Source organism: Apis florea, unplaced genomic scaffold (assembly GCF_048593485.1).
Source record: "Apis florea isolate Af1SG1 unplaced genomic scaffold, ASM4859348v1 contig_1794_pilon, whole genome shotgun sequence".
Lineage (NCBI taxonomy): Eukaryota > Metazoa > Arthropoda > Insecta > Hymenoptera > Apidae > Apis > Apis florea.
In genome coordinates this window covers 621299-632216 of record NW_028256482.1, presented here as the reverse complement: position 1 = coordinate 632216, position 10918 = coordinate 621299, and the positions used below count along the sequence as shown (strand labels likewise).

General features: G+C 20.9%; 1 long non-coding RNA gene across 1 annotated transcript; it reads right to left on the bottom strand.

Annotated features, from left to right (window-relative positions):
• Positions 1-4780: 4780 nt before the first annotated feature.
• LOC147658626 (uncharacterized) lies at positions 4781-5444 on the bottom strand. Its single transcript, XR_015293586.1, has 3 exons — positions 5233-5444; positions 4962-5131; positions 4781-4871 (listed from the first exon to the last, which is right to left on the bottom strand). It is a non-coding gene; the product is annotated as an uncharacterized LOC147658626 (long non-coding RNA).
• Between the last annotated feature and the right edge of the window lie 5474 nt (positions 5445-10918).

The following is a 10918-nucleotide window of genomic DNA, read 5'->3' as shown; positions in this document are numbered from 1 at the left end:
TCATGTCATGTTATGACATAACTTTCATAATAATTTACAATTTAAAAGCGAATTTCATATTTGATATGTAACTATTTTTTTAATTGATTGTTAATATACTTTAATATAATTTCATTAGAACGAAATTTTTTGATTGTTAATTGACAACAATCATGATTTTATTAATTTCTCTATAGAATATTATAAAAAATATAGAAATATTCGTTAATTGAAGATTTCAAAAGTAATTTCAAGGAACATTTTCCTTTAAAAAATTTTTCGTAGCTTTGTAAATGAATTATTAATAAAAAAAAAAAATTGATCTATCACAGAACGCGTAGTATAATTAATTATAGCCTTCAGCGAATAAACTAATTAAATATTATTTATATAGATCGAAGAAATTGAAATTCAAAAAGTTAAAGTTAAGTCCATAGAAAATTCATGATGAATTTAGAAAGTCCATGAACATCGTAATCAATTACATTGAAGATGTCTGCGTGTTCTAAAATGGTAAAATGGTAAACAATACAGAAGGGCTGATTCACTATAAATCTCGTCAAACGTAAGGTTATGTTAGTTATAAAATTAAACTAAGATAATCGTTAATAGAATAAAAAATTAGAATTTTAATCAAGCTTTTCAAAGTTAAAATTCGAAGTGTTTGCGAATAATATGTGCTCGTAAAATTTAATAGTGACTTTCCTATTTCAAAAAAATACTTTCGCAAGTTTTTTTACAAACATTAGCGTTTATCAAGTTATACAATCATTGTGAGAGATATACCTATAATTTATAAATAATGATATAGATAATAATAATATAAATAATATCATAATTATATGAATAATCACGCGTATCGTACTAAAACGATGAGTAATATAGTTCATTACTTATTATTTATCATTCATTCATTAAAAACGTTTTATATTTTTCTTTTTATATTTCAATTTGATATTGAATAATAAACGAATAAATATTATATAAGTAATTGATAATGAGTATATTGTTTCTTAATTCCATATATTTTTTATGTACTGAAATATATATGTACTCAATCGTTATCAACACTTTGTTTGATATATATTATTTGGATTTGTTTATTTGCAAAAAAAAATATTGTGAAAAATTACTTAGTGAGTATTAATAGAGAATTGATATTCTCAAATTTTCGAAACAATATTTTATATTCAATTACGTAAATAACTGTATACAATAATCAATGTAATAGGATATCATAATTATGATAAAATAAATACGGTTATAAATTTATTTATTGCTTAATACATTGACTTTAGAGTTAAATGAAGTCCATTACATGATAAGATATATATATTTAAATGTATTTTTTTTTTAGAGATCAAATTGAATATTTTCCTTCCATTTACATATATAATGAAGAAAATTATAATAAAAATATTTTTTATTTTATACTTACGTATGATATTTTAAAAGTGTATTTATTTTATAACAAGAATGTCCTATTCTTGATTCTTGGCAATTCCACCGTAATGAATTTTTTCTAATATTTATAGAATTAAAGATTTTTTGTGTATTTCGTTCACACAATGGTAAAGTAATATATCTTGATAAAGTATAAAACATATTTGTAAAAAATTATATCGAATTTGTAAAAATAATTTGTAAAAATTTATATTAAAATATTATATTAATGAGTAAACTATAACACATTTTCTTAGATATTTCAAGTGTTTTAATGTTTCTCTACTCAATCGATTTTAATATATAACCAAAGTGCCATTGAGCGCGAAACACGTGATACGAAGGAGAGATATCAAATATTGAATAATATAAATAATTATATTCACATGAATTTTTCCTCATTTTATTACTATTTTTTCTTTGAAAAATGTATTTGATTTCAAAATTAATTTCAAAATAAATCAGAAAGAGCGTTTCACGAGCACAAAATTATAGAATCTATTTTATATTATATTTTATTCATAAAAAATCAATATCTTTTTTAATGATAGATAATACAATTTTTAAAAATTTATATAACTGATATATATGTTTCATTATATTGTGAAAGTTAAAACATCGTAAAAAGTTTCTATCTTACGTGTTGAAAAAAAGATTAATTGTAAAAAATTCTTACTATAGAAAAAAAGAGATATATTAATTTAAAATATATAAATATTTTTATCCACATATATTTGTTTTATTTAATACAAAAAAACAATAAAAATAAAAAAAAAAATTTAAAACGTCTATTCAAATATATTACTATCCATATTAAAATGGCTTATTAATATTTAAATACCATTAAAGTCTTATGTTAACATTCGCGAGCATTTAGCATTTATTGGTTCTTGATATTTTTGATAGTTTATTCGAAAACCTAGTTTCTGGCTTAGAAAACATTTTTTATTATTATTATACTGGTTGTTGACTTCTATTAAGTCTAAATAGAAGATGATGTTATCTGAAAAGACTATCATTACCGAGAAAAATTTAATCCACACTTAAAATTGTTTATTTTTGATCTGGTTGGAGTGGAATCTCAAGATCTCAAAGATGACATTTCACGGTTGATTCAACGTGATTCTAGTTCGAGAAAATTTATAATTTATAATGAATATAACCTGATCAATGATCCTAATTATCAATATTTTGATGCACTAATTATCATTTTAATTTGAGGAATTTTCCTCTAACTTGAATCAGGTACTGATCACATTATTGATTATTATTGATTATTATTGTGCTCTATCGTAATTCTCCCAATTCAACTAGGAAGAAATTTTCTAAGGGCACGAGTTTCACTTAGAAATAGAAGCTCATTGTGAACACGTCGTAGTCTGACCATCGGATACGACAATGGATTGTTTTTTGTAAAATCATTGTTCTTTGATTATCAGACACGGTTATCTGTTGTGACATTATGAGAGATCCTGCTTTAATTTATGCACATAACCGGTCTACTTTATATTTAGAAGAACTACATTAATAATCAGGAAAACTAGTTTCTTCACACCTAGTTGCAATAGCATTAGATATGTATATTTAAAAATTCAATATATTACTGCGAGAGCGAACAATATTGAGCTGTTGTTCTTCTGTTATTTATAAAATATATATATGTTTATTGTCTTCGTCTTATTTTTATGAAATTTTTTTTTACTTCCTTATACATTTCTGGATCGATTATGCCAATATATGAATAATATATAATTAATTAATGAATTAAAGTAAGTAAAAAAGAATGGAATAATCTATATTTTTGTAATATAAATATGAAAGTTGTATTAATTACTAAAATCAAATAATGCAATTAAATATACTTACGAAATGCATAGCAAGACTAAATTTCATTAGGCACGATTCGTCTACAGGTTTTAAAGTTATCGTTCAAACGAAAGATCAATTTTTAATTTTGTCTTAAAAATTCGGACAACTTTGAACCACTATATTTTCGAAGATATCTTAATCGTTTAAATTGTTTAGATGAAAGTATAAAGAAGATATAAAATGTTTTATGTTTTACTAGAATATTGTATCGATTTTATTATAATAATTTAATTTACCATTTTTAATTACATAACGTATCTGAAAAATGTAAAAACGACGATTAACATATTCCTAAGATAATTTCGAACAATAATTTTCTTTAAAATTTTAATTGACGAGTTTATATTAACAAAAAGCACTTTTTTATTTATTTAAATTAAAACGGGTAGGTTACTCGAAGCGAAACAATTGATTGCTATTATAAATGATTACAGTTATTGGTAACCATGCAGTGAAATACGATTGATTCGACGATATATTGTCTTTGTGGCGATATATTGTATTATTTTTCGATGATGTTTTATCTATAATCAATTTAATGTTATGCAAGCAAATCTGTTAAGAATAACTTTAATAATAAGGTTGTCTATTAGAATACTATCAATATTAAAAAAAGATAGGAAAGGAGAAAGGATTTCAAAAATTTTCTGATTTTATCTATTTATTTGGTTAATTCTTTTATAATTTATATATAATATAGTTATAATATATATATATATATATATATATATATATATATATATATATATAGTTATATAGTTATATAATATATAGTTATAATTTTATATATAATATAGTTTATGTAATATAATTATTTATTTCTTTTTATTCAAAATATATATTTTTTATTAATAAAATTTTTTATTATATGTAACATAATTTGTTTGACACGTTCAATTTATTTATAATTGTTCAATCGGCGGTACGTACTATACTATTTCGCGCCTAGACTATGTATTGAGTGATAAGATAATATTTTTCGTTAATAATTTGTTAATATAAAAATAACATCGAGAAAATTTTTGTAAAGAAAAATATCATTTGATATTATCAATTTAACAATTTCTGGACAATCGGATGTGTTCCCACATTTTTCTAATATCTTGTGCAATTAATCTTTCCGTTCGATTTTACTATATGATGCAGCGAGTAAGTATAAAAAATATTCAATTGGAAATTTCGAAGATAATTGATATGTATATTCAATAAATTACGCGTTTCTTCTGTAATCCAAACAGATATTGGATATATCAATCTCTTCATAAATTTGTGCTATACGTTTTACTTTTTCTTCATCAGCTCTATCCATATATCCATAACATTTCTAAATGATATTAATATTATTAATAATTTATTCCATTAATAGAATATAATAAATTTGAAATATTAATCATGACAAGTTTACTTTTAAAATTTTCTTTTGTTCGGCTATAGCTCTATAGCACTGCAATCATAATGAGTCATGAACATTTTTCTTCTTGTATGTCAGTTCCACTTTCTCCTTCATAACCAATACCAATCTCTTCATAAATTTGTGTCATACGTTTTACTTTCTCTTTATCAGCTACTCTATAACGTTCCTAAATGATATTAATTTTAATAAATTATTAATAATTTATTCCATTTAATAGAATATAATAAAATTGAAATATTAATCATGACAAGTTTACTTTTAAAATTTTCTTTCTCTCTTGTTCGGCTATAGCTCTATAGCACTGCAATCATAATGAGTCATGAACATTTTCCTTCTTGTATATCAGTTCCACTTTCTCCTTTATAACCAATACCAATCTCTTTATAAATTTGTGTCATACGTTTTACTTTCTCTTTATCAGCTACTCTATAACGTTCGTAAATGATATTAATTTTAATAAATTATTAATAATTTATTCCATTTAATAGAATATAATAAATTTGAAATATTAATCACGACAAGTTTACTTTTAAAATTTTCTTTTATTCGGCTATAGCTCTATAGCAATGCAATCACAATGGGCCATGAACATTTTCCTTCTTATATGTCAATTCCACTTTTTCCTTCGATTTCTTGTAATAATCCAAAAAATCATTTTGTAAAAATGATGGGAAAAACGACTTATTTTTATCAGAATCCTTTCTGCTTTTCTATGCATTTCTGGATCGATTATGTCAGCCTATGAACAATATAAAATTAAAGTAAAGTAAATAAAAAAGAATGGTAAAGTCTGTAATTTTCTAATATAAATATTACAGTTATAAGAATTAATAAAATCAAATAGTATAATTAAATTACTTACGAAACGCATAGCAAAATTAAATGGAAGTATAAATGAGAAATAAAATGTTTTATGTTTTACTAGAGTATTGTATCATCCATAGAAAGAAGATCAAAATTCGTCTTCTTCCAATTTTTCGATTTCAATATATCTAGACATTGATCATGTCTTGTTTTTTTATTATACTGCAAATTACATAAATTTTAATAAATCATGTTTTAATGATTATTATATTATATTATTAGAAAATTTGAATTTATAAAAATATATATATATATATATATATATATATATATATATATATATATATATATAGCAAAATTCAAAATTGTTGTACATATTCTTAATATATTATAAACATTCCTTACATAGAAAATCGTTTTGAAACAATTATATACATATTTTTATTACTATTACTATTTTTATTGAAAAGATATTTATTAAAATTGATAAAGTAATGTATTGAAAAAATAAATTGTCAATGGAATTAACAATTCATTTAATTTAGTAAGCAACATGTTATGCATACTAATTAATTTAATAATTTATGAAAAACACATAATTTGATTAACTTCTGTAAAAGTATAAAAAAAAAGATATAAATGCACGAGGATCAATTGAAAAGTATCTAATGTACATTTATTTATATTTCGAAAACAAAGAGAGAAATATTTAAGAAAATCAAAACGAAAATAAAATTCATTAGCTTCAGAACTGTATGCTTATTTTTTTTAGCAATATCTTCATAGAAGAATATAAAATATATAAATTTTTTTAATATGTAATATATTTTTCCATTTCGTTGAAATATTGGAAGAAAAAATTTTTAGGCTTGGAGATATCAAGGGATTGCAATATCTCATAAATCGTTAATATTTATGGGAAGGGGAAAGAGAAAGTTTGCATGTTCCGTGCATTGACACTATAAAATTGGAAAATTTATTAAGAGCTGAACGTGCTTTGCTTATCATTGTAAAAGATATAGCTTGTATATACATAATTACACAATCATTTTGAGAGGTATAGAGGTATATAATTAGTATATACATAATTGTATTGCATTCTTAATTCATTACTCATCATTCGTTAGAAAAGTTTTATATTTTTCTTTTTATATCAGAATTTGATATTTTGACGAATAAATTTTATATAACATGTAATAAGTTTATTTATTGTTCCTCAATTCGATGTACCTTTTGTTGATATATACATGTTCAATAAATTTATAATTAATATTTCGTTCGACATATATTATTTGGACTTGTGTTCAGTATCTATATATAACCAAGACTACCATTATTGGATTGAGTTCATTTGACCCAAGGGAAGGATATCAAGTAGTAGGACAACAACATTCATATTAATTTTTTCTCATTTATCTTGTCATGATCAATAATATAAATAATTATAATTTTTTCTTAAAGTTAATTGCTATAGATTACTGCATATATAATAATTTATGAGTTTTAAGGAACTACTATAAGATTATGAAAAATCTATTAATTTAATATAATATAACTATTTATTTCTTTTATTTCAAATATATATTTTTCACCTAAAAAAATATTTGTTATATGCAACACAGTTTCTTCGATTATTGCTTTGAATTTATTTGTGTACCAACACTATCTGTATGCCTAAGCTACATTTAAATATTTTTCGTTAATAATTACTTCATAATGTTGTAAAAATTTTTGCATTGAAAAATATTGCTTGAAATTATCTTAGAAATTTCTCGAATAATCGAATGTATTCTCACATTTTTCAAATATATTGTATAACTAATCATTTCATTCTATTTTACTACATAATGTAGCGAGTAAGTATGAAAAATATTTAGTTGGAAATTTCAATTCCAATGGCAATCAACATTATCTTAATTTTGATGAGATTTATAGTAAATACATATGGATTAAAATCTAAATATATCTTTGTATTTTTGTATATATATAATCATGCGTATCGCACTCAACAACATAATTTATTTATTACTTCCTTTCCTTCCTATTTATCTTTCATTAGTTAGAAAATTTTTATATTTTTCTTTTTATATCAGAATTTTGAATAAATCCTATATAAGGTTTAATGAAATCACTTATTGTTTCTCAATTCGATATACTTTTTTGTCGATATACATATTCAATAATTATAATCAAAACTTTGTTCAATACGTTTATTTGGACTTGTTTATTTGCAAAAAAAAAAAAAAAATGTTGTCTAAAATTATTCAAAAATATTCAATTGAGAATGAATATTTCCATATTTTTTTGTATTCAATTATATAATAATGAATATAATACAATATAATTATGATAAAATAAATAATAAATTGTGAATTTATTTAATACTTAATATGTTGATTTAAAATATAATGTTATATATATATTTAAACATATTTTTTTGAGAGATAAAATTGAAAACATAAAAAATAATAATAAAATAAAATAATAATAATAAAAAATTATAATAAAAACATTTTTACTTACGTATGATATTTTAAAGGGAATTATAGAATTAAACATTTTTTCTATTCGTTCATACAACAGTACATTGATATATTTTGATAAAATATAAAACATTTTTACATTTTTATATATGTAGATCATATTTATATGTATAAAACAAATATTTTTTTATCTAATCCGATAAAAAATTATATCGGATTATAACAACTTCATATTTCAACTTCTTATGCTCAACCGCTTATATATAGCTATCTCATTGAATAGCCATATAGCTATCGAATATATTCGACGCAAAGTAAGAATATTAAATAAGGAAACGATAATAATATTGATTTTTTCTCATTTGTTCTCTTTTCACATCAACATATATATAGATAATTCTAATTTTTTCTAGATGTTAAATAATCGCTACAGATGTTGTTGCACAGGTATATAATTAATAATTTCATCATATATTTATCAATTTTAAAGAACTAATATTAGAAAACATAATACATAGATACAAAATACAGCTTTTAGAAAATTTGTAATTGAAACAGCTTTGTGATATATTCTTTTGATTATATTTTGAAAGTTAAAATATCATAAAAATTTTAATTTAAAAAAAAATTAATTTTAAAAAATTTCTTTAATTAAAAAAAAAAAAGAAAGAAGATTTAAATATATCAAAAAAATTAATATCTTTATCTTAATTTATTATAAATATCTATCTGTTTTACAAAATTTTTTATTTTTAATATAAAAAAATAAAAGAATAAAATTTTTTTGCCACTTTTGATTAAAACAGTAAATTTTTTATACTTATATGTTTTCGTGTATTATTGATAGTTGGAGTCTTTTGTATTGCAGTTGTTACTATTTTTGTACCGTATGCTATTTACTTGAATATCATTTATATTGTTAATATTAACATTGTTAGATTAGCTAATGCTGAACATTCTATTCATATCACATTTGCAAGAATTATAAATCTGTTGGAAGTTTTCACGAATGAATATTTTCTGATTGAATATTTTTATGTTTTTTTTATGTCTATCTCTTCTATATTTATCTCTCTTCTATATATAATTGTTTGTGAAAGATTCCTATTAATATTTTCGAATGAATTTTTTTAAATTGTATACTCATACTTGTGCATCGAATTTGTATTTTGATTTTTTTTTTATTAGTTTGTTTATATATTACATCCGATAATATTACATGAAAATTGAGGTTATGTTTGATGATATTTTAGATCATTTATTCTTCGAATTCTCTTGTAAAAAGTTATTAGACATTTTCATAATCTCAATTTGAATTCTACTTTTTTGCATTTTTCCTCTTCTCAATTTAATTTTTTGATTTTCACATTATAATAAAAAATTTAACGCTTTCTTCAAATAACCAAATTTTTACCACTATGCCATTGATATTTTTTCGAATTAATAATCAAAATTTTATTATATTCATTTTTAACGAGTGTATACAAATACTATGAATAGGCTATATGATTAGATATTAAGTATTAAAGTATTAAGATCTAGATTTGCAAACGAATTACAAATTCGTTTTTACAAATTCGAATTACAAATATTCATTTAATATTGAATATTTTCGAATTTTCGATCAATTCATGTTTGCTTATTATTCGAATATGAAAATAACAAATATGCACTTTGTTTGTGTATATTCTTATGTTTTTACTTTATTTATTTTTATTACTTTATTTATATTTATGAAGTAATCTTCGTCAATATTAACAATATTAATTATGTTGAAAATCTTGAGTTAATGTTTCCTTACATTTAACGTTCTATGATTGAACATTTTTTATTTTTCTTAACGAGTACTATAAGTCTTTAAAGTTTTAAATATTTTCTTTAACATCCTGTATTTTTATTATTTATATATATATATGTACTATTTATATATATAAATTTAATTATAGATTATTAAATCTTTTTTAATTAATTTACGTTTAATATTTATTTAATTATTATTGTATCACAAAGATTTTAAGATTTTTCTGATAGATTATATTGCAGCTTCGAAAATAGAATAATTTTGAAAATATAATAGTTTTTGCATACACTGTAACAATTAAAAAATAATCCAATAACTTTCGTACAAATTTAAGATTTTGTAAAATTTTAACGGAAATTAAATATTATTTATATAAGTACTATAAATTTCTTTTGTTTTTCATAAAGAAAAAAAAACTATACTAAATCGAAAGAATCCAATCAGAAAATATAAATGAATAAAAAAGATTTTAAGATATTTTATGATTTGCTATATAAAATTCTTGTGAATTTTTTTTGAACTTGTAAAAATTTTCGAAATATAATTATTTTACAAACGAAATATCCTTTTTAATAAATGTTCGTAGAAAAAGAAAAAAAATATGAACATACGAATATATATTTTGTTTCTCTTTCTATCTCAATATAATTTTATTTCTTTATTATATTATCATTGTAATTACGATTAGTAGATTAGTAATACGATTAGTAGATTCAATATTTATTAGATTATAAGAAGAATAATTAAATTTCAATTTTTAATACTGGAAACTTTATTAGAAACAATTCTTTATTTATTTTTTTTTTTTATTAAAGTTTAAAATTGAATATTTCATCTTTTTATTATTTCAAGATTTTAAGTAACATATGCTTTATTTTTAAAAAAAAATTACATATAATATTTTACATATATTATGTAACATCGTACGTAATGTTATAAATGTTGATAATCTTCAATAATTTTTAACTGGATTTATTCTTCACGAATAATTCTGGACTTTATTCTTAAAAAATATTTGATTATACGTAATGTCTTCCATTTGTTACTTAACATCCATAAATACTAAAAAAATTATTGTTGTTTATATACTCATTTCCATTTTTTATAGAACATAAAAGTGATGTA